Genomic DNA, 25,002 nt, shown 5'->3' with positions numbered 1-25,002 from the left:
AATAAAAACAGTAACCTAAGGAAAATATGAGCAACTATATTACTATGAGTCAAAGTAGACTCGACAACAAGGAAAGGTTACCAGCAATGACAAGGAATATTTTATAATGATAAAAGTTCAATTAATTTAAAATATATACCAATCTTAAATGTTTATGCATTTATCAACACAGCACAGAAACACTAATATAACAGAGGAAAATGAACAAACCACAGGTATAGTTTAAAATTTAAACACTACTCTTGTAGTTATTGATTGAACAAGTGGACAGGAAATCAGTATGTATCTAAGAGACTTGAACAACACTATCGAACAATTTTACTTAATTACCACTTAAAGACAATAACATAGGGCACATTCTTTTTTAGTTCATGTGGAAAACTCATCAAGAAAGACAGTCTATGCCATAAAAATGTCTTAAGTTTAAAATTCTTTAAATAAAAAGAGCATGTTCCTTTATTACAATGAGATTAAACTACAAATAAATCATAGAAAAAATATATAAAATTCCCAATATTTAGAAATTAAACAACACATATCTACATAATCTATGAGTCAAAGACAAATTCATGAGGAAAATTGTAAAATAATTTGAAGTTAAAAAAAATAAAGTGAAAACACAAAATAGGAAAATGTGTATGATGCAGCTTAAGTGGTGCTTACAGGAAAATTTATATCCACGGTGTTTATATTAGAAAAAAACAAAGATCTAAAATCAATTATCTAAGATTTTAACTTAATGTAGAAAAAGGAGTGCCTGGGTGGCTCAGTTGATTTAGTGTCTGACTCTTGAATTAGGCTCAAGTTCATGATCTCAGGGCTTGATTTCAAGCCTCATGTCAGGTTCCATGCTGGGTGTAGAGCTGCTTGAGGTTTCTCTCTCCCTCTCCCTCTGCCCTTACCTAGCATCCCCCCTCTTGCTCTCTCTCGTTTTCTGAAAAACAAAAAACTTCAACCCAAATTAAGCAGAAAGAAAATATTGAAGATTAAAAGTAGAGATTAAATAGAGATCAGAATAATAATGTAGGGTATCTATGAAATCAGTGGCTAATTGTTTGAAAAGATCAATAAAAATTGAAAAATCTCTAGGCAGATTGATTTTTTTTTTTAAGAAGAAACAAATAGTTGATACCAGGAATGAAATAGAGGACTTTACTACAGAGCTTACTGGAACAAAGCAGGAAGTTGTCTTCTTACCCTTTCTATTCAAGATTGTATGGGAGTTTAATCAGTATAGAAGATACACACACACAAAGGAAAAAGAAAAAGAAATGAAATTAGTACAGGAAGTAAAACCTTCTTTACTTGCAAAAATAAATAGAAAATCCTTGAGTGTTTATAACAATGCTACCAAAACTAATAAGAGCTTAGTATACTTATAAGATTCAAAACCAGTATATAATAATAGTGTTTCTGTATACTAGCAAGGAAATTGTAAATTAAATTTCCAAAATATCTTTAACATTTATACCAAAGCATGAAATATATAGACAAAAATATAAAACATACAAAACAGAAAACTTTGCTGAGAAAAATTAAAGACCGACTTGTATGTTAAGATGACAATTCTTAAATTGATGTATAAATTATGATGTAATCCAGAATTGCAGAGGCATGTTGTAGAAATTGAGAAGCTGAATATCAAATGTATATGAAAATGCAAAACCTAAAATAGCCACACCGGCTTTGAAAAAGAAGAACAGTTTGTCTCCCTGATTTCAAGATTTGCTATAAAACTACAATAGTCAATACAGCATGGCATTGGCATGAGGATAAATCAATGAAACAAAAATACACACATTGTGTGAACAATTGATTTTAACTAAACTCAAGAGAGAAAAAATATTATTTTCAACAAATGTTGCTGGAACAGTAGATATGTATATTGGAAGGAAATGAACCTCAAATGTTACTTCACATGATACACAAAAATTAAAATTAGCAGAAAGCACACAAAAAATATAAAGTAAAATCTTATACTTTTCCTTGAGGTTAAAATACTTCACCCTGAAAGATACTGTTACAAAAATATACACTCAAGAACCATGAGAGACTATAGACTCCGGGAAACAAACTGAGAGTTGGCGGGGGCGGGCCTTGTGGGGGGATAGGTTAGCTTGTTGATGGGTATTAAGGAGTGCATATGTATTATGTGCACTGGGTATTATAAGCAAACAATGAATCATGGAACACTACATCAAAAACTAATGATGTACTGTGTGGTGACTAACATAACATAATAAAATAAATGTAAAGTCAAGACATAAGAGAAAATATTTGCGAAATATGTATTACTCAGGGAATTCATGTCCAAAACCTATTTTTAGAAAAGGAGTTCTGTGCCTGGGTAGCTCAGTCAGTTAAGCATCTGCCTTCAGCTCAGGTCATGATCCCAGGGTCCTGGGATTGAGTTTTAGGTCAGGCTCCCTGTTCAGCAGGGCGTCTGCTTCTCCCTCTGCCCCTCCCCCCTGCTCGTGTGTTCTCTCTCTCTCTCTCTCAAATAAATAAATAGTTTTTTTTAAGAAGAAAAAGAACAAAAGTTCTTACAAGAAAAATAATTATGCAAACAGCCCATTTTTTTAAATGGGCGAAGAATTTGAGAAGGTATTTATCAACAAAAATATTCCAGTTGCAAATGCATACTTGAAAAGCATTTTAGCATAATCTTCCGTCAGGTAAATGCCAAAAAACTACATTGAAAGAAAGCAGATAAATTATTGCTTGGGATCATGGTGGCAAGGAGAAGAATGACCACAAAGGGTCAAAGGAATATTTTGGGAGTGATAGCAATACTCTGTATATTGATTTTAGTTTTTTGACTGTACACATTTTTTTTCAAAATTTATCTAACTTTACATTTAAAATGGGTGAATTTATTTTTATTGGAGTATAGTTGACATACAATGTTGTATTAGTTTCAGGCGTACAATATAGTGATTCAGTAATTCTATACATTATGCTATGCTCACCACAATAGTGTAGCTGTGACTATACAATGTTATTACAATATTATTGACTACATTATCAATGCTGTACTTTTAATCCCCATGAATTATTCATTTTAAAATTGGAAGTTTGTACCTTTTAATCTTCTTTAGCTATTCTCCCATCCCCCCCCAACCCCCACCATTCTGGCAACCATTTTGTTCTCTGTACTGATGATTCTATTTGTTTTGTTTGTATTTTTTTGCTTGTTTGGTTTTGGTTTTGGTTCCACATATAAGTGAAATCATATGGTATTTCTCGTTCTTTGATTTATTTCACTTAGCATAACCCCCTTAAGGTCCATCCCTGTTGTTGCAAATGGCAGGATCTTTCTTTTTTTGGTTAAGTGATATTCCATTGTGTATATATATACATCTTCTTTATCTATTCACCTATCAGTGAACACTTAGGTTGCTTCCATACCTTGGGTATTTAAATAATGCTTCAGGGGCGCCTGGGTGGCACAGCAGTTAAGCGTCTGCCTTCGGCTCAGGGCGTGATCCCGGCGTTCTGGGATCGAGCCCCACATCAGGCTCCTCCGCTATGAGCCTGCTNACTCCCCCTGCTTGTGTTCCCGCTCTCGCTGGCTGTGTCTATCTCTGTCAAATAAATAAATAAAATCTTTAAAAATAAATAAATAAATAAATAAATAATGCTGCAATAAATATTGGGGTGCATGTATCTTTTCAAATAGGTATTTTCATTTTCTTTGGATAATATCCAGTAGTAGAATTACTGGATTGTATGGTATCTCCATTTTTAATTTTTGAGGAACCTCCATACTCTTTCCCACAGTGGTTACAAAAATTCACATTCCCACCAATAGTACACTAGGGTTCTCTTTTCTCCACATCCTCTCCCACACTTGTTAAAATGGGTGGATTTTATTTTATGTAAGTTGTACCCATTTAAAATTAATTTTTGAAATTCTATACATGTTTATTTGGCCTTTGTCATTTAGGGCTATTGGGAAGTGTCAAGTTAAATCTCTCTCCTTTGTTGGCAACATAGACTTCATTCTGTTACATTCTCTTTTATATTTCATACTTCTTTAATTGCCAAGAGCTAAGAGTCTTTTTTTTTTAAAGATTTTATTTATTTATTTGACAGAGACAGAGACAGCCAGTGAGAGAGAGAACACAAGCAGGGGGAGTGGTAGAGGAAGAAGCAGGTTCATAGCAGAGGAGCCTGATGTGGGACTCGATCCCAGGACCCCGGGATCACTCCCTGGGCCAAAGGCAGATGCTGAACCGCTGTGCCACCCAGGCACCCCTAAGAGTCTTTTTTCTTTTCCTTTATTTTCAAAACGTCAACTTTGGAGCTCTTTTCAATTTAAGGAATGGGTGGGAAAAATAATTCAGTTTTTTCTAGCCAAGTTTTTGCTGTAAGCGAATACACATGTCACAAAGTGTAATTATACAAATAAGTGCTTGCAGGTAACCATTTCTTAAATGAGAAGACATGGGCATATCTATTGCTTGACTTGGTATAGTTTTATAATACAAAAAGTCTTACAAGTATGGTGAGAGAAAAGAGAAAGCAGAACACACTTGGGAAGCAAATGATTTTACATTAACAAATACACACATTTGGAAAGATAGCATGAAAGGGAGTTGACAAGTACAGCCCTACTGAGAAGCACATATGACATCAAGAATAAAAAATGAATAAAATAATGGTTAGTTCACCAACAGAGAATGAATACGTGATTTAAAACAGTATGAAGAAACTTGCAAATCCTAAGAAACCAGCGAAAAACTTTCTCTAGACTGCAAAATAATTGCAAATAGTTAAGAAATCCTCATTAATTTTTTTTACTAACGCAGCACAGTTTGGACCTAGGATACTCTTCAGATCTTTAAACATTTACAGGTCTTCTTGCAAGGCAAGTGAAGCACAAACGACCACTCACTCTTTTAAAGAAGGGTCAAATACACCAAAACGATAGAGTTCATATTTGCAGCCACAGGCATGAAATTCAGAAACTGAAAGCAAATTTAGGTCAATATGTGGGCATCAAGTCAAATACAACAGGTTAGAGTTATTGAACTTTCTTTCTTTTCTCCTAGGATTTAACAAAATGTTTGTCCATATCTCTGGGACAGATAGAGCCTTGAAAAAATACTGATGGATAGCAAATTTTGTCTTTGGTGCTTATGCATTAATTTTATTGATGCCCCTAGAATCCTTCCACAAATCTTCTAAACTACAATTTCACGAGGACTCACTCCTGTTAGCAGATACCTGTTACCTAATGAATAAGTTTTTAGCATCAGAACATTATTTACTTATTTTAATATAAGATTTGGAGAAACTAAAACTCTCACACTCTTGCCCACATTACTTGTTCTCTGCCAATGAGGCCAGCTTAGACAATTGACACCAGAGTCTAATTTGATTAACTGCAGCTGTGTGCAGAATAGTGGAACCTGGCTGGTCAGAGGGAGCCTAATCCAAGGTAATATCCAAGGTCTGGCTTTTCAGTGTCTTTCTTTGCCAGCTGACTTGGCTGCAAACTCTGTGGGTAGTGGGTCCAGGAGGTCTAAGATTATTAATGATCTATTTCTTAGACTATCTCTTATATATTTAAAAGCTTACCACTTAATTAAGCTTCCTGAGGGCAGAAATATACCTTAACAATATCCACCATAAACCTGAAATGTTATATATGGTATGTACATATTTGGATTATAATAGCTTAGATCTTCTAGATGACCAGTTCACAGGTATATTAATGATCACCATATGTGTATAATCCTACTATGTATTTACATTAAATACTGGAGAAATTATGATTTACCTGCTTGGGCAATCACAACCATCATCTCCATTCATTAGATGAGTTGAGTAAAGCTCAGAGAGACAAGGTATTTTGCACAAAATCACATTGCTAAAACATGGTGAAATACCAAAGTAGAGCTATTTCTAGCAGCGAGATATGTTCAGATGACCCTATAAATGAAGTTTTGAAAAATGAAGTTCTGAACATCTACGAAAAGGGTTGCCAAATAAAATAGAGCATGTTCAATTAAACTTAAACTTCAGGAAACAAAATAATCTTTTACTATACATATGTCCCAAATATTGCATGAGACCTACTTATGCTAAAAATTATTTTTGTTTATCTAAATCTCAAACTTAACTTGAATCCTGTATTTTTATTTACAAAGTCTGGTGGTCCTACCCTTTTATGGCCCATTCATATTGCCATACATTTTGCCTGTGCATTCGTTGATATCATGAAAAACTCTATCAGAAGAATTTTGATAAATCAGCACATGTTGAAAAGTAGAATCTATTTGCTAAGGATCATGCTGTAATGGAAGATATATAAGACAAAGTCCTCTACTCTCAAAGAGGTTAGTAATCAGGTCATGCAGATAAAAATAACCCCGAGGAAGTAACAGTGAATAATAAGACAATGAACTAGTAAGTACTAGACTGTGAGTTAAGAAGGGAGGAAAATCAAAACAGCATTGACTAGCCAGAGAATACATAATCAAGAGAGTGGAGAGGATTAGTAGTCGGAAAGTAAGCCTGCCTGGGAAAAGTATTATTCCAAATTGTATCTGATTGTCCCACTTCTGAAGCACGGTAGATGTCAATAAATTTTAGTACCTTTTGTTGAATGTGTGCAGTGGAAGCCAAACTCTTTCTTAAGCAGAGGGAGCAACAAAAATGTGGCCATAAAGAAAATAATGATAGTGACATGAAGATAGTGACGTGAAGGTAAAAAAAACAACTTTGAATGAACTAGAGCAGTTGTTCTCAAAATGTGGTTCCCAGATAACAGTATCAACATCACGTAGGAATTTCTTAAAAATGCAGATTCTCTAGCTTCACTCAAAAAATACTGAACCAGAGTAATTTATTATTTTAATAAGCCCTTAGTGATTCTGATGTATAGTAACATTTAATAACCACTGCAGTAGAGTTGGCAAAAGCATCTTTCTTTTTCTATCAACCAGGACAAGCAGCTTGGGTAGACTGTGTCTACACTACAAAAAGTTAATCTCCAATATCAACTATGAACCTGACAGATATAAAGACAATATCCAGACAATGAATTGTCTAAAGCCTCTGATTTCTTCTTAAAATCATGCAAAGTCCCAGCTAGGTAGGANTAATCTCCAATATCAACTATGAACCTGACAGATATAAAGACAATATCCAGACAATGAATTGTCTAAAGCCTCTGATTTCTTCTTAAAATCATGCAAAGTCCCAGCTAGGTAGGAGATCAGTCTTTAAGATTAGTAGTTCAAAATTCTTCAACAGACTCTAATATTAAGAAATCTGCTCCTAGGGGCGCCTGGGTGGCACAGCGGTTGAGCGTCTGCCTTCGGCTCAGGGCGTGATCCCGGCGTTATGGGATCGAGCCCCACATCAGGCTCCTCTGCTATGAGCCTGCTTCTTCCTCTCCCACTCCCCCTGCTTGTGTTCCCTCTCTCACTGGCTGTCTCTATCTCTGTCAAAAAAAAAAAAAAAAACTAAAAAAAAAAAAAAAAGAAATCTGCTCCTAGAGGCATTAACTCTTACTTTCAAGAATCCAAAGTAATCATTTTATTCTTATAGCAGTTATTCACTTAACCTGGTATTATTAAAATAGCATATTATTTTTTTCTGGTAAATCCCATTCCATTTTACTAAAATGTAATGCAGAAGGTCTTTAGAAAGTTTCTGGTAAATGTTATGATTTTCAAATAGAGCTTGAGAATAAAACAACTCAAGGGGATATTTGACAGTTAATGTAAAGTTTTAGCCCAGGTAGTTGTGAGTAATAATAATAGGTAGTATTTATTGAATGGTTGGATCAGATTCTCTTTGGAGGCCCATATATGATAGTCTTTTTTTTTTTAGATTTGATTTATTTGTCAGAGAGAGAGCACAAGCAGGGGGAGCAGCAGGCAGAGGGAGAAGCAGGCTCTTTGCAGAGCAAGGAACCCTATGTGAGTGGGACTCAATCCCAGGACCCTGGGATCATGACCTGAGCTAAAGGCAGACAGTTAACTGACTGAGCCACCCAGCTGTCCCTGTATAATCTTTTTTTTTAAAGATTTTATTTATTTATTTGAGAGAGAGAGAATGAGAGAGAGAGAGCATGAGAGGGGGGAGGGTCAGAGAGAGAAGCAGACTCCCTGCTGAGCAGGGAGCCTGATGCAGGACTCCATCCTGGGACTCCAGGATCATGACTTGAGCCGAAGGCAGTCACTTAACCAACTGAGCCACCCAGGCACCCCTGTCCCTGTATAGTCTTAATCAATCTTCACAAAAAGCTAATGGAGTATCATTCCCATCTTTATATGAAAAACTGAGGCATCTCTAAGTTAACATAGTTTGCTAAATTCATGAAACTGCTGAGGGAGAGCAATGTTCACAATTTAGACAGTCTGCCTGTGGAGTCTAAGCTTTTAACCATGACAATGGCCTACTTGCCATGTTTGAGCAAAAGCTCATGATTTAGAAGCAACAATTCTGTAGGATCATTCAATAAATATTAACTAGCTTATAGAAAGAAATTTGCTTCTCAAAGGCAAAACATCATTGTGATAAAATGTAGGCAATGGAATATCAATTGAAATTTGAGAACATTTTGAAATTCAGTATCAAAATTAGTATTAAAAGGAGATACATTTTTAATGTAAAGAAAACAACATTTGGGATGGTGTAATTATAGTAACTACCCTTCTAAAATTTTGAAGCATTCTATTCAAATTAATTTTCAAAATATCAAAATGTTATAAATTGAAATGGTTTATGGTGGCAATATTTTTATATCAGGTTACACATACACATATCTACATATAAATATATATATTTATACATATAAAATATAGTTTTTCTATCCTGGATGGTATTAAATATAAATGAGGCTATTTTTATTGTTCAGAGTTAGAATTATAAGTATTTGTTCCAGTGCCATAACATATTATAGAAAATGGCAAATAGGCATATTTGTCCAATAACAAGCAGTATCTTGCTCATAGTTCTCTGTATGTATTAGAAATAACATTGGAGAAGTGGATTAGGGTCATATCAACTACTGCTATTGTGAATATTAAAAATTTTTGAATTTTATTTGACATGTTTTGAGATTTAGAGTTTTTATTTTTAATCAGGAGTTATATAATAAGGGAAGACTGTCAGGAAGTACAGTGTGTAATACAGAGTGAAAAGGAAAAAATAGGCACAGAAATGTATTGTGAGATTATTAAAATTGTCCAGGTGAGAGGTAATGGAGGTTTATTTTTTTTTAAGATTTTTACTTATTTATTTGAGAGAGAGAGCCAGTGCAGAGAGCACTAGCAGGGGGAAGCGCAGAGGGAGAAGCAGGCTCCCCGCTAAGCAGAGAGCCTGATGCAGGGCTTGATCCCAGGACCCCAGGACCCTGGGATTAGTCCCTGAGCCAAAGGCAGCTGCTTAACTGACTGAGCCTCCCAGGGACCCTGGTAATGGAGGTTTAAATTAGAGTATTTTAAAAGGCATTTAAAGAAGGAGTCAGAAACAATGGGTATTTCAGTCTTAGAATCAATAGCAGGTGAGATGAGAGAGAGGGAGAAGCCAGGATGATTGTGAGCCTTTGAGTGATAGGTGGACACAGTGGTACCATTAATAAGAAACACTGAAATAAGCTCTCCACACCACCCCCTCATGGCAGTCACTACTGAGATAGCTATTTCCACTTCAGAAAATGACAGGATGAGATGAGGTTCCTCTGAGGTCCCTTCCAGCTCTAAAATTCTGTATTATTATAAAAATAGGTTTGAAATTAAAGGTAACCGAGGCAAGATACCAGAAATATAATGAATGCATAGATATAGGCATCAGTAATAGGTTGGAAAATGTCCCTCTGTCAAGTTCTAGCATTTTTACATCGCATTTTTAAGCATGCACATACAGAAAATAATGCTAACCATGACATAACTGAATCAACTCTAGTTCTTACGTTTGTTTGTTTTTTCAGCAGTTTGATGACCCCTAATTTGCTGACAACAGCTGTATCACTTTCATGTTACCAGCATGGATAACTGTGTTAGTTTTAATGTTTATATTTGAGTTACAACCTCCAGAATCTCAGCTGACAAGTCATCCTTAAGAAATAAGTAAAACACTAAAGTAGAAACCCACAGCTCCTACTACATGGCAATAAAAACTTTTTTTCAATTTCCTTGAAGAATAGCTTAAATGAACTCTTACCTTTGCATATCAGTTGGGCAATGTGGTGTTTAAAATCAGTGACTCAAATAATGAATATATTTCAGAGAAAAGAATCTGGCTGAAAGTCAAGATATACCAAAGGATTGTTCTTTTCTAATAATTTGGTGTCCTGCTGCTTGACTTTCTAAACTCACTTCAAAATTTGCATTATAGAGAAAGTGATAACTTTGGAGAACACACACATTTTCTTCAGCAGTATAAAATGAAATCCCAGGTTATGAGGCCAGGACTTACTGAGAGGGTCACCACTTATCACCTGCGTTCTATGACTAATTTTCTCCTTTTCAAACAACTCTAGTACTCCTGTTAGAGCAAGTTTTCTTTCACTACATCATTCTCTTAAATCACTCAAGATTTTCAAGTTCTGTTCTCATACAGATCATTATCAGACTCCTAGTTGGCTTTCAGTGTCCCCCACTATCTAATTGTACTCAAATTATGCAAATTTATCTTTGATTTTGATTCCCTCTCCAGTGTAACTCTGCCCCCCCAACAATAGGCCCCTCTCTACCGCTTGTACACCTTTCTTTTGTTCCTCCCTATGTCTAGAATGACTCCTTCTCTACTTCTCCTACCTATATCCTCCAGTTTTAAAAGCGCAGTTTCACCATTTTGCTTCTTTCATTACAACTAGATTTTTTCTCCACAAAAATAGGAAATACATCATCTTCTTTATTTAATAATTTTAGTTAGTACTTGCTAACTGATGAAGAATAATTATGGTGCATTTATTGGTTTTCTTAAAAACTCCCACCTGTGGTCATGGTAACTGAGTGCAGTAGCCAAAATTTATGTATGCATATGTGTATTTGATAGGTCATTTTAAATAATAGTATTAGAGTATTTAAATAACAGAGTTCATGTTCAGCAAACATTTAAGTACCTACTATGTTTTAAACATTGTAATCATTGTAAATTGCAAATTTACATTCTAAATACAATGCTGCAAAATAAACTACCAGAAAATCTCAGTGATGTACAATAATAAACATTTATTTCTCTGTCATATGTCTGCACAACATCTCAAGTTCAGCTGATCTAGGTTCAGCTTAACTGGATTTAACACCTAGCTCTGATTCTATTCTAGCCTACTTCAAGTATCACTCATCATCCTTGGATTAGGGGCAATATAAGGTAGTTCTTCTGAGGGCAAAACGTTAAGAGAAGAGAACAAGGTCAACCCTACATGCACATTTCAAAAGTCTACTCATGTCTTTAACATTATGTTGGTCAAAGCAATTGATATGACTGAGCACCAGGTCATGGGGAGACTATGGCAAAGTGTGAAGGTGAGCACGTACCTAACTCCTACAATGGACAGGTGAATTGAGAACAATAATTTTGTCTGTCACAATGGAGCAGATATACAAAGCTGGCTTATAGTCAGTCCTGCTGTCCTGCAGTTTATAGTCACTTTAGGGAGACAAAGTGAAAAGGTGATTAAAATGCAGTAATATAAATGAAACATGTGAGATCATTTCCGCACTGGTCTAAGATGGTATATAAAACCACTGTTTGTCAGGAAGGTATAAATTAGGTACGATAGGCACGCCTGGATGGCTCAGTCGCTAAGCGTCTGCCTTCGGCTCAGGGCGTGATCCCAGGGTTCTGGGATCCAGCCCCACATTGGGCTCCTCCACTGGGAACCTGCTTCTCCCTCTCCCACTCCCCCTGCTTGTGTTCCCTCTCTCGCTGGCTGTCTCTATCTCTTCAACAAAGTAAAAATAAAAAATCTTAAGAAATTTTTTAATATGTGTTTTCTCTTCCCAGTAACTCTGTACATAGCTGTCACATGACATTAAATTGCTGCACGATGATCCTACAAACACACCCAAATGTAGAAGTTCTGATATGGTCAGTGCCAGAACAGTGTTATCAGGAATATGAAATGACAACACCATACTGAGTAAAACTTTTAGAATTAAAAAGGATTTGTAAATGAAAAAATAACCTTCTATTTCTCTTTAAATGATTTTCTTCATGTATATTTTCATTCCTTTGACAAGCACGCAGTTGTTGGGTCTGAGAGTTTCCTGGAGGAGAGGTCCAAGAAAAGGCTAAATTCAGTTTGGCAGCATTAGAAAGAAGGGGTCTTGTCAATCACTCTCTTGTCTTAAAGTGAAGAATGAGGGAGGGTCAAAGGGACAGGATTAAGAGTGAATCTAAAAAAAAATTGCTCAATAGGTCACTCTGTTCGCTACTACCTCTTGGTTTAATTTACAAATAATGAGTCATCTTGACTCATTAATTATTCACCCCATTCACCAGGATCAGAATGTGAGTTTGAAGTCCCAAACAGTATTAAGACACATTCTTTGTGATTAATATAATCATGGACTCCCATAAAGGGACACAGAATCATGTTCTCAGCAATGTATCATGCAAGGTATTAAAGTAGGGAATGACAACGATTCTGGTATCTGGAGGTAATAAAGAGTAATTCTGCTCTGGAGCTCTATAAGCCAAGATACAGTGTAACTTTCTCTTCTTTAGTCCACACCAAATCTAACACAAATTTCTCTACCCCATCACAGCTACACATCTCAAGTTTCTGTTCAAAATAAGCTCAGCAGAAAATGTGTATGAAGTACATTTATACCTCAGAGCATGGCTATTTAAGGCAAATTCTTGTTAAGTGGAAGAGAATGGGGTGGATTGCCAGTGGTTGGAAATTGGAATCACACATATACATGGAGGAGAACATGGCACTGGGAGCTAAACAAGGCTGAAGGTATAGGGAGAATCACAGCACAAAGAGTAATTTAAGAATCATGGGGTTTGGTCACAGATAAGAGATCTACAAAAAGGAGTGGTATGTCTAGACCTCTAACCAGACCTGAGAATCTTGACCAAGATGGAGAGAAGCAGTTAGCATCATGGAAATTTTAAACAATTCTTGGGGCAGCAACCATCAGAAACAAGATACTAAGGAGAAATTTGGGTGCTATATAAAGACAGAACCTCAAGCATTTGAGGAAAAAAAAAAGCTGTTATAACAACTAGAGCATGAGCTGAAGCTCAAATTCCAAGAACGAGGCAAGGCATGGTAATCAGTACTTAGGTACTCACAAGTCAGAGACAACTGATGAGTAAAAGGTGGCAGTGTTCAAGTCCTTAGAATTAGGTTGAGGAGGGCTTAACCACTTCAGTACTGGCCTAGACAGGGGTTTAGGCTAAACTTTTAGATAAGCATCAAGAAACATTAGTTATAGGTAAGTGAAATAAACAAAAATTGGGAACATCCAATATATTCTAAGACAGTAGGGTTGATTGTTTCATATTTGTTGAGTAGTAAACTGGTCTTAGTGAAAATTTGCCTGTTCTCAATCCCTGAAACAATTCCTAATCTTATGCTAGTTCAAATGTGGCTTTTTTGCAAAGCCTATAGAATCTCGGCTTCTGGCCCTAATATTAGCAAAATAAATTAATACCATGTATATGACAATATTGTGGTCTACTATTAATAAATGAGGATTTACAATAGTTGAACTTCACTTTTAAGGTAACTCTTAATGCAAAATTAAAAACAACCCCCCCCAAAAGCAAGATGTTGGGTTTGCATATTTATTTATTATTTTATTTATTTATTTGTCAGAGAGAGCACAAATGGGGGGGCAACAGGCAGAGGGAGAGGGAGAAGCAGGCTTCCCACTGAGGAGAGAGCCTGATGCAGGGCTTGGTCCCAGGACCCTGGGATAATAACCTGAGTATGCATATTTAGATAACCCTTTTTTCTTAAAAAAGAAAGGTTTATACCTAGGCAATTAAATTACTTCTCTGAGGTGAAAATGCCAGTCTCATTCATTTTAATCACATGCTTTAACTTTCACACAAGTTCAAATATTAGGTTCCTACGTTATAATGTCTCAAAGTGTTAATAGAGCTGCCTTGTGATTTGTGAGCTTATGAATCCTCCAGAGAAGATGTGATGATGATGATGACAATGATGAAATAATAATAAAAATAAAATAATACTGCCAGTTACCATTTGCTGAACACAGAAATTATGCTGAGTAAATTCATCTATTATTATATTTCATATTGATAATTTAGGTGTTATTACTACATTTTATGGATCAGGAAATGAGCTCAAAGAATGTAGGTGATTTCCATGACATGTCACAGCAAGTAAATGAAAGTTGTTTTGAAAATTTAGGCCCAACCCTGAGATGCTGGGATTCTAGGGTCAGAGGAGTGAGATCCTAAGAAAGGCTTAGAATGAGGACATTGCCTCTTCATCAAGAGTTTGAAGTTCATAGAGCATAGCTCTTCCAAACTTATTTTCCACATACAGATATTTGACGTTTTATCCACATATGTTGATAGCTGCAAAGTAACACCTGGACATAATCCTTTAGGAAAGTATAGCTTGAAATCACTGGGAGGCACCGACTTGTGTCCATCACTGATGAAACCTATAAATTCTCTGTGGAGGCCACAAAAGTAAGAACTGCTGGTGTCACTGAAGAAGGAAAAAATCAACTTGTAGTATGAGAAGGTAATAGATGCTAGTAGTCAGATAAGAGATTTCAGACATATGCACTCCCAGCTTGCCATTAAATTAGCCATTGTGACAGGAAAAAAAAAAAGACTCAAACAGCTCTTAAAACAAGCCAATCATTTGTAAGAGTCTGAGAGGAAATTCATAATCCCTACGGTTTCTAATTATTGTTTAAGTGCCACTTTGATTGTCCCCTGCAGATAGATTGAGGAAGTCAAGCTATTTTGACATTTGGCAGTTTACAGGTGATCATGCATTTTCATTGTCATTTCACAGAGGAGTCAACAGAATTTTACTGATAGAGGGATCTGTTTGAAATCAAATGATTAGTTTAGTGGCAGCATCACTAAATGCACATCTTTTATTTAGTTCAGAATTACTATGAAATCAATGGTTTACCATCATACACACACACACACACACACACACACACACAGTCTTTATTCTTGAAGCAATAACCATGGTGATAGGATACTTAGGGTTGAGGTCTTTGAGGGTTAATTGGGTTTAGGTGAGGTCATGAGGGTGGGACCCTCCTAACGGAATTAGTTCTCTTACAAAAAAAGACACCTGAGAGCTTGTTCTGACCGCTTTCTGGACATCTGAAAACACAAGACGATGGCCCTCTGCAAGTCCGAAGAGAGCCCACACCAGGAACCAAATTGGTCTGTACCTTGATCATGGATTTCCCCGCCTTCTGAACTGTGAGAAGATACATTTCTGTTATTTAAGCCACCTAATCGATGACATTCTGTTATGGCAGTTTAAGCTGCCTAAGACAACGCCCCTTTCCCTTTACTCAATGCCCTGCAGTGTGAAAGATGAGGAGTTCCAGGCTGGAGGAAGGGTCCTAAAGCTAGCATTCCTGATCTGCATTTGCATTCGTTCCCTGCCCTTGGTCTCCTCCTCTCTTCTTTCATCTGAGGAGGACTCTTTCAACAAGCTTTAACTTTTCACTACACATTGCAGGATTCTGAAAAGGCTCTCCAAAATCTTTCGCCAAAGCAAGAGAGAGCTTTCGGTTGTGGAGTTGTGCATGGAACTTCTCAGAAGGGCGACTGCTCTTCTTCCTGCAATGTCGTTCCCCTACTCGTCTGATAGATGCTACAGCCAAATACGTGTACAAAAGAGAGCTATTTCCAAAATTACCCTGGGCGATGGCTTCCATTCTCAGCTTTACTTTTGCCGAACAGTCCAGATGTTAGAGTTCTTTTGAAAGCACGTACATCTTGAGATTGAAGACAATTTACATAAAAGTTCATTGCTCTTAATTTATCCTCCTGATGGCTGACTCTGGCTTTTTCACATTCTTTTTGATCTCCCAGTGGATACAAGGATAGGCATAAAGAACTAGAAATATTTTTTAAAAGGTAGAGATCAAAGTAGAGAGAAACATGGGGTAGTTAATATTTTAAGTATTGAAAATAAGTGTTGGTTAAGGAGGAGATGGCAAAGCACACAACCCAAGAACAAAAAATTAAGAATTGGCAAAGCACCGATTCCTTGAGTTTGGGGAAGCTGTAGTGTGAAAAAATCCAGGGGTAACAGTAGATTTTTTTTTCCACACCTACGTGACGCTGCCCTCCAGAGTCACATTACTACTCAGACATCTGCCAGGGCACAGGCAGTGCCACACAGTTCAGTTATCCCCAAACCGATTGTGCCTGTGGATGGGGCAGGAAATGCTTATTTCGTGTAACAAGTGCTCTTGGTCTTTCCCTCATTCCAGAAATATTCAGCATTCATCTCTTTGTAATTCCTTCCTCTTTATCTTGGTAATCCTTCAAGACTTAGTCTATGTCTCAGTCTTTCTAGGTTAACTTAGGCTTCGGGGATCATCTTTATGCTGAACACACAAGGTGTGTAGAACTAGATATGTACATATGAAACTAGGTATATATATCTTCCCTACTGACTTCTGTAAGGTTACAGATATTGTAAACTGTGCCTTCATTCCCCATTAGAATGCATAAAGTCAGTGTAAGTTTATTCTTTAATGAAATATATACTCATTAGCTACTTCATATGTAAAGCACAGTACTAGACCTGTGGGAGAGCTGAAGAATTATGGCCCAAGTTACTAAAGACTCACAATCTAAGAGAAAAAATAGTCGATGTCATAAATACTTCTAAGATGAGATAAACTAACTTTTTAAAAATGTTTGTTTAATTGTGGTAAGAACACTTAACATGAGACCTGCCATCTTAACAAACTTTTAAGCGTACCATACACTGCTGGCACTTAACTATAGGCACTTAACTATAGGCACAGTGTTGTACCACAGATTTCTAGAAATTGTTCATCTTGTGTAACTGTAACTTTAAACCTTTTGATTAGGAATTTCCCATTTCCCTCTATCTCCAGTCTCTCGTAACCACCATTCCTCTCTTAGATTCTGAGTTGACTGTTTTAGCTACCTCATGTAGATATGGTCACGCAGTATTTGTTCTGTGACTGGTTTATTTCACTTAGCATAATGTCTTACAAGTTCATGCATTGTTGTTACATAGGGCAGAATTTCCTTCTTTTTTAAGGCTAAATAATATTCAATTTGTTGTATATACCACTTTTTTTTCTTTTAACATTCATCCATAGATGGACATTTGTTTTCACATCATGAGTATTGTGAATAGTGCAGCAATGAACATAGGAGTGCTGATATCTCTTTGAGGTCCCGATTTAAATTCTATTGCATGAACATCCAAAACTGGAAATGCTGGGTCATATTATAGTTCTATTTTTAATTTTTGAGGAAACTTCATACCATTTTCCACAGCAGCCTCACCATTTTACTTTTCCACCAGCAGTGTACAAGGGTTGCAGTTTCTCCACGTTCTTGCCAAACACTTGTCATTTCTTCTTTTGATAACAGCCATCTTCATAAGTGTGAGTGATATCTTACTGTGGTTTTTATTTGCATTTTCCTGATAATTAGTGGCACTGAGTATATTATTTTCATATATACTGCAGTTTTGGAGTTATAAAAGTGTAGTGGAGAAGTGGCAAGAAAATAATTGTAGAGAAAAGTGGGAAGGCTTCTTGAAGGAGGTATGCTTTATTATAAACCTTTGAAGACAGAACTCTAGATGAAAAGAATATTGAACAAAAGAATACTTCTTCGATATGCCCCCTGTGTTTTCTTTACCACATTCCAAATGTACCTTCTGATTCTCTAAGAAATTTCTTTACTCTGAAAAATTAAATCCTTATGACCTGTATTGTAATTGTACTATCTATATTCATAATGATATCTTCAAAGTATTTCTGCAAGACTTAAATATTTTTAAATATCTGTAACAACCTTGCAGAAAAGATACCGTTAGCTCTATTTATAGATGAGCAACTGGATATCCACGCAGGTTAAATGCAGGAGAAATTAATAGGCTTTCAAATTAAACCCATGTTTTAAAACTTTAAGACTAGTACATCTCTAACTTGACAGATTTTTTTTCTCATTTAGAAAATAAGCTGCCCTGGGGCGCCTGGGTGGCACAGCAGTTAAGCGTCTGCCTTCGGCTCAGGGTGTGATCCCGGCGTGATGGGATCGAGCCCCACATCAGGCTCCTCTGCTATGAGCATGCTTCTTCCTCTCCCACTCCCCCTGCTTGTGCTCCCTCTCTTGCTGGCTGTCTCTATCTCTGTCAAAGAAATAAATAAAATCTTTAAAAAAAAAAAAAAGAAAATAAGCTGTCCTAGGACACCTGGGTGGCTCACTTGGTTAAGTGTCTGCCTTTGGCCCAGGTCATGATCTCAGGGTCCTGGGATGGAGCTCTGAGTCAGGCTCCCTGCTCAGTGGGGAGCCTCTTCTCCCTCTCCTTCTGCCTCTCTGTTGCTCTCTCTCGGCTCCCCCCCACTCCCTCTCTCTCAAATAAATAAATAAATAAATAATAAATAAATAAAATCTTTAAAAAAAGAGAGAGAAATGTTAGAAGATAAGCTGTCTTATTTTGTATCTGAGGTAAGAAGTCAACATAGATTATACCTTGTCTCCTTTTAATTCTTCGTGAATAGTTTACTTGATTTTGAATGTTAATGAAAACATAAACACCTCTGAACATTTTTAAAGATGACATGTATAGAAAGATAAATTAAAATAAAAATAGTTTTTAATTAGTAGTGAATTTATCACGTATACCAAAGAAGATACCTGGATGAATCTAAGAGAAGTAACTTTAAAAAACTGTATTTGCAATGTTTTTCGTTAATGACATTGCGATTAGTATTGAGAACTCTTCTTGGGTGGAATTGTGTTTTATTTTCAAATATATGTCCTAGAACTCCATATATTTGTAAGTGTTAAGAGAGATTCTAAAATATACTTCATTTTTTTCTCTTGTCTTTATTTTTCCCTTCTTCCATCAGATGCTCTCCAGAGAGGAATTTCTTATCCTCCTCTATGATGCCTTATAAAAAGCTAGGTATATGTATTTCCAATTTGAAAACTTTTGAAGCAGAAAACAAATGATGAGCATGTCATGGTGAATAACAGGTGACAGAAAAGTTGGCAGAACTTTTTTGTATTTGTTTTTTCTTTTTCTCTGATGTCCCCATAAAAGACTTTTAATTTGGTATACTTAGTGGCTCTTGGCACAGGAAAAGTCATTTAAAAATTACCCTTATTTACTTTTTATAGAGTCTGTCCAAAAGAATATCAGTATTTAGTGAATATGGCAAAAGAGCTATAGATTTTTCTCATCCAAGAAAATGGTCAACCTCAGAAATAGTTTTTAAAAAGCATTATCTCCAGAAATACACTTGGTCCTGGGTTTTCATCAGGCCCACTTATCTTTTCCAGTGCCAGCGTTTTCTTTTAAGCCTTGGAGATCTAGAGTAAGACGGTGCATTACCCAAAGGGTTTGTAAAGTGTTAATTAATCTCTGCAGGTAATGTTTCAGACCCTGAAAGGGGCTTGATGTCTACCTCACCTCTGAGATCTTTTCACTTAACTTTTGTACCTAGGATGTAAAATGTCTTCGGTGAGAGAAACACCAGCAGTAGTCTACATTAATCTATCTTCTCAGTATTTGTATAGTGAATTCAAAAGGTTAATACATTTAAAACTACATCGTAAAGTATTAGATTCTGTGATTTTGTACAAAAATAGTTGTACTATATCATCCAAATAAAATTTAAGCCTACTTGCTTTATTGACCAAAGGAGGGCTTCTAACACTGTAGGTAGATACAAAGATGTTCATACAAATGCATAGACACATGTATACTAGTATTTCAGTTAAAATATTTTTTTACCAAATTAAAAAAATTTTAAACAAATAGTATTGACAGTATAATTGTTGATAACAAATATGGCCCCTGACAGTTATCTCATGAGTTGACTATAAAATTCAGGAGGTCTAACTTCTTGTTTCTTCACCAGTAACTCACCATTTGTGAACACAGTATTAACGTCTCTGTTAAAGTTTTGTCATGTATAAATGGGAGTAATTCCATCTTGTGATCCAGTGGGTGGCTGGGTCAGCTGAAGCCTAAGTCACCTGTGCTGTCATTCTTTTGTGTCAAGTCAGGGTTAAGATTCTGATAAATTATGTACTCATTACCTCTTTTAGTTTTATCCTAATTCTGTCTTTTCTCTGTAATTTACCACTTCTCTTTTCTCATGAAAATGTGAGAAAATATATTTTTTATCATCATAAAAAGAATCTTCATATCCTCGAAGAAGCTTGACAGAAAGAATCTGCTCCAGACCACAGCTAATCACTGAGATGCTTTCCAGTTCCAATTCTGATATTCTGCATTTTACCACCTTCCTCAGCCAATGAAGTTGGCCTACCTTCATGTATTTCCCATTGCAGAGATGTTGTCAGATTGAAATAAACATTTATGAAGGACTTTGATCTTCTGAAAAACAAAAGCCATATAAAAGGTTATTAGATGAAAAGCACTTTGATGGTTAGGTGTCTGGGCTTTTTCAAATGCCATAGACAATATAAGAATTTCAGAAGATTATTATAAAGATAGGAAGTCTGCCACCCTTAGGGATTTTTCTTACAGTCTCAGCACTGGAATTTAATAACTATTCAGAAAGGAAAAGACTTTTAAAATGTTCTGATATCCCCAAACCATCTGTGTTAGGTCTCTATGGCAAGTGTCCCTGTATCTTGGCGTATGTATGCAGGGATCAGGTGGTGACTTTGAGAGACTTGATGAAGACAAATCACCAAGACATTTTCTTTTGCCATTGTGTCACTCTGCCTTAAGTAGCCATTTAGTTCCTCCTTAGTGAGTTAAAGAAATAAATAGAAACTTTTAAATGGGGCATATTATTTTGGTAAATTATTAAATAACCACAACATAATGAAACCATTTGGTTGCTAACATTTATGTATGATTATTCAGATAAAGAGCAAGTATCTGGAAAAAGGAGGCACTGACTTCTCAAACTTGGCCTTGTTCCTGAATTGTTTAACTAATTTAATCATTTAATTAACACTAAGGTATAAACATAGGAGTTGTCATATGAAGGCAATAATTAACACATCTAGCTGATTTGTATTCCTCAGCATTTATTCACACTTCATTTTACCACTATTATTCTTATCCTAATTATTCTTGCACCTCTCTCAGCTTGCTTTTCTTCCCTCTAACCTCCATTCTGCTGCTAGAGGGAACAAGTCACTCTAAAAAATCCTTCACTTACCCCAGTGCCTTGAACGGTGATTACCAAAGTGGCTATATCATTCTCTCTCCCAGGAATGCAAATTCCTGATAAATTACTAATGTGTAATAATAAAACACCAGAATTTCCATTTATGATTTATTACATCCTTTTGAAACATGTTCTGTTTATATGAGTGTTTCTATTTTCAGCATATCAGTACAGTAATACTTGGATATTGTTCATAAATTAGTATATTTATGTTAAAATATAGTCTTAAAATAATGATAAAGATAAATAAAATAAGGTACCACTGAACACCTATTAGGATGGCTAAAATTAAAATGACTGACCTTACCAAGTGTTGGTAGGATGTCGAGAAACTATATTTCTTAAATGTTGCTAGAGGGAATGTAAAATGGTACAACAAAATTTGGGAACAGCTTGAAAGTTTTTTAAAAAGGTAAATAATACAGTCTTTATATGATACAGCCATTCCTGTCTTAGGTATTTACTCAGGAAAAAAGGAAATGTATGTTCAAAGACCTCTATATGAATGTTTATAGCAGCTTTATCAGTAATAGCCCATACTGGAACAACCCAAGTTGGCATCCTCAGGTAAATGGATAAATGAATTGTGGTATAGAAACATTTAATTACATACCTCTCAGCAATAAAAAGTAATGATCTGTTGATACCCACAACAACGCAGATCAGTCTCAAAATAATTATGTTGAGTAAAAAGAAGCCAGACAAAAAAATAGTACATACTGTATGATTCCATTTCTATAAAACTAGAAAATGGAAAATTATAGCAAAAAGAAAGCAGGTTGGTGATTGCTTGGAAATGGGGAGTGGGAACAGGTGGGAAAGATGGGTAACTGTAGGACATCAGGAAATTTTGTAGGTATTGGATATTGTTCAATAATATTGATTGTGAATACTATTTAGTGGGCATGTATGTATGTCACAACTTATGAAATTAGACAAATATGTACAGTTTATTGTATGTTAATTATACCACAATAAATCTATTTTAAAAGATTTCTTTTTAAAGTTTAGAATCCATTTGCCAAAGAAAAAGTCTTAATATGGACTGTAGGGCCATATGTGACCTTCACCTTATTCGCTGGAAGCTACACAACACTCTAGTGACCTCATAATAAACACTTGGCTTCCACACATTAAGTTGTTTCTTATCTATGTGCCTTTGTTCATCCTCTTCCCTATGCCAAGAACACACTTCTGTAATTCATTGGCTGTCTAACTTTTATGTATCCTTAAATATTCAACTTAATTATTGACTTCTCTAGAAATCTTCCCATGGCTAGCTAAGATCAAGATAGGTGCCACCCTCGGTGTTTCCCTAACACTCAGGACATACTATTATTTTGTACCAATAATTATCAGCACGTGTGTCTCTTCTCCTCCTTGAGGACAGGAGCCTCATTTATTCTCGGGTAGTATTTTAAAGTAGTTGTTCAATACAAATTTGTTGAAATAATGTAAGAAAAAAGTACAGTAGACAATGTACAGATTCTCATTCTGCAAATCACACTGTAGTTTATGAGAATACGCCGGGTCAAGTGTTTTCTGAGGTTAAGTTGAAGGCATCGTTTCGATATATCAAATATTCATATTGTAATTGTATTTGTAACTAACATCCATTTTCACAGTCACTGGGAAAATATGCTCTGTTTCTCAGTGTGGGTTGATTTATAGCACTCTGTTTCCTGGTTACGTCTGCTAATGCTTGGTATTTCTGCCTATTATACAAGCAGCTTTATGTAAGGTTGTAGGCATAAGCAACAGGATATAGGGTGGATTTAATTTAAACCAAATCAACTTAAGTCATAGTTTTAACCCACAATTTAGATCACTTGTAACAGAACCTAGGCTCAATCATCATTCCTGCACTATGCACCCATTTTTGATAAAATTTTTTGATAAAACCTTAATACATGTGCTTCCAAATCCAGACACATTTCATTTTATTTAGAAGACTGTAAGTCTTTTTTACAGATTTAAAGAATCAATTTTCAAAATTAATTTCACTGTAATTAACAAACCAAATTGTATCTGGTCATTTTGGTTATTGGATCAAATACTCTAAGCTAATAGTCTAGTCTCACAGTGAATGCTTACTATTTAACCCAAACAAGGTTATTCTGTTCCTTGTTTATCCCTGCTTTTGTTAAGTGTTTGCAGGATTTTTGTGCTCTTCTATAGTAATAGCAGTCTTTTCCCAGCATTCATTCTACCCCCAATCTGTATTCTTTCCATATGTTATCCAATCAATTCTGTCTAGACTGAGTTTTTTCATCTTCATTGCTATGTCTTAAAAGTGTTTTGTTCCATTTTCTTCTCAATAAACAAGGGTTTCTTTCCTCCTTCCCATACTTTATTTATATTTTCAATTTCTACCATTCCTGTCGTCCTACCTTCTCAGTAGCACCTGATTGTGTACCCACTTCCTACCCCACCATACACACACATCCCACCCCACCATACACACACACAAAGAGTTCTACTTCAGCTTTTAGAGAAGCATATAGTTCATGTTTTCTTTATAGTGAAATAGATTTAGTTGAGTCCCATCTTAATGAAACAAGAACATGCCATTTAAAATGGCACAATTTTAGGTATTTTTTTTTTACATAAATACAGATTAGTTGAGTTATAACTGCCAAGTCAGCATGAGCCAAACACTGATGGTGCATGTCCCAAATGTAAGTTTTTTCTGCCTGTTTATTGGTGGATTGGACATGAAATATGTCCTCCTGTTTCCCCCCCCATAATGTTACTTCAAGTGTGTCTGTTAGCATATATTATTTTGACAAGGGTGGTATAGACAAGAGAAATTCTTAAAACTCTTAAAAGGAAAGTCTGTTATTGGAAAGTTCAACAACAAATATTCATTTGTANTTTCCCCCCATAATGTTACTTCAAGTGTGTCTGTTAGCATATATTATTTTGACAAGGGTGGTATAGGCAAGAGAAATTCTTAAAACTCTTAAAAGGAAAGTCTGTTATTGGAAAGTTCAACAACAAATATTCATTTGTATTCCTTATGTGCAAGCAATAGTCCTAGCTTTAAGATATGTAAGAGATTGCTTCACTGGACTGAATTCTTCACCTTCCTCTTATCCATAGCTTTGTCATGTGATTTCTCAGTGCCTTGATCCATGGATCAAGTGTTCTTCACCACTACTTGGCTTTAGATTTGATCTTGTGACTTACTTTGACCAGTGTAGTGTTAGCAAATATCATACAAGCAGAAGCTTGAGAAGTGTTTACTCTGTGGGCTTACTACTTTACCTCTGTCACCTGCATGAAAAACATAAGCACTAGGTACCTCATTGGTCTATACCTTCCAAATCCGGGTACATTTTTACTCAGTGTTTCTAAAATTAATCATTTACCAGGATATATTTAAACACTATGAAATTTGTGAGACTGGTATATATCCAAATGACAATTTATTAATTTCACTGTGATTTTTATAAACAATTGACATATTCTCTGTTTTCTCACCTACATGGGGATTCAGTTATGGTTATAAGTTCCTTTTTGGATATAGAGTGTGAATACAAGTTAATTCAACTAAGATAATTAAAAATATTCTGCCCCAGTATTATTACAAATTATCATGTTTTGGTGTCAGGTTCTCCATCTCCTGACC

The sequence above is a fragment of the Ailuropoda melanoleuca genome, chromosome 4 (genome assembly GCF_002007445.2).
Source record: "Ailuropoda melanoleuca isolate Jingjing chromosome 4, ASM200744v2, whole genome shotgun sequence".
NCBI lineage: Eukaryota > Metazoa > Chordata > Mammalia > Carnivora > Ursidae > Ailuropoda > Ailuropoda melanoleuca.
This window is presented reverse-complemented; position numbering follows the sequence as displayed.